The sequence below is a fragment of the Neopelma chrysocephalum genome, unplaced genomic scaffold (genome assembly GCF_003984885.1).
Source record: "Neopelma chrysocephalum unplaced genomic scaffold, ASM398488v2 Primary Assembly neopelma1_63387, whole genome shotgun sequence".
NCBI lineage: Eukaryota > Metazoa > Chordata > Aves > Passeriformes > Pipridae > Neopelma > Neopelma chrysocephalum.
Window position 1 is genome coordinate 1 of NW_020906085.1, and position 1009 is coordinate 1009.

The following is a 1009-nucleotide window of genomic DNA, read 5'->3' on the forward strand; positions in this document are numbered from 1 at the left end:
GCCACGGAGCTGGACTACGGTAAGTGCCACCGTGCTGCTGGCACCGCGCGGGCTGCAGCCCCTTCCCAGCCCCTCTGAGGTGCCGCCGTTCCTCTCGCAGCCATTTACCTGGCCAAGAAGAACATCCGCAAGCAGGGCGACCTGATCGAGCACGAGAAGGTGAGCGGTGGCCTCCCGTGATGAGCTGGGGGGGTCTCGGCTCACCCAGGAGCAGGGGCTCCCCTGCGGTGGGGGCACCGGCACCGCGGGGAGTTGTGGGTGCCCTTGGGGCAACGGGACGCGGAGCCGGGCAAGGGGACAGGTGCCACACCGTGCCCACCCGGGTGACGCTCCCCAGGACAACTACAACCTCCTGCACAAGCGGATCAACCACACGTGGGACTTCGTGGTGATGCAGGCGCGGGAGCAGCTGCGGTGAGTGCGGGCACGGCCGGGCCCGCCGCGCCCGGGGGAGCGGCCGGGACGGAGCCCCCGCGGGTGCGGGGCAGGCGGGGTGCGGGGTGCCAGCGCTCCCCCGCTGCCTCTGCACGGGCAGGGCGGCCAAGCAGCGGCGGAAGGGCGACCGCATCGTCATCGACTGCCAGGAGCAGGCGTTCTGGCTCGTCAACCGGCCCCCGGTGAGCACCGCGGGGGTGCTGTGCTGGCGGGGGCAGCCCTGGGAAGCGCCCTGGCACCACACACAGCCCCAGTCTGGGGAGCGGGGCTGGGGGGCACAGAGGGTTCCCCCAGCCTCCAGCACGACGCTCTCTTTGCAGCCGGGAGCCCCCAATGTGCTGGAGCAGGGCCCCGAGCGCAGGAACTGCCACACCACCCGTGTCCAGCTGGTGAGTGGAGGGGTCCAGACACCCCTGGGGCTGCCAGTGGGCAAAGGGCACAGCCATGTGCCTGTGACAGAGTGCTGAGCTGCCCCAGTGGGTGCCCATCCATCCCACCACAGGCTCTGTCCACATTTTGGGGAGGGAGGGGGGTGGTGAGCCCCAGCTCTGCTAACATCTGTGTGTCCACCCTG

At 70.7% G+C, this 1009-nt stretch overlaps 1 long non-coding RNA gene across 1 annotated transcript; it reads left to right on the forward strand.

Moving 5' to 3' along the window:
• On the forward strand, window positions 1-834 carry LOC113979240. Its single transcript, XR_003537760.1, has 5 exons — window positions 1-19; window positions 101-159; window positions 338-414; window positions 536-617; window positions 756-834. It is a non-coding gene; the product is annotated as an uncharacterized LOC113979240 (long non-coding RNA).
• The last annotated feature ends 175 nt before the right edge of the window (window positions 835-1009 follow it).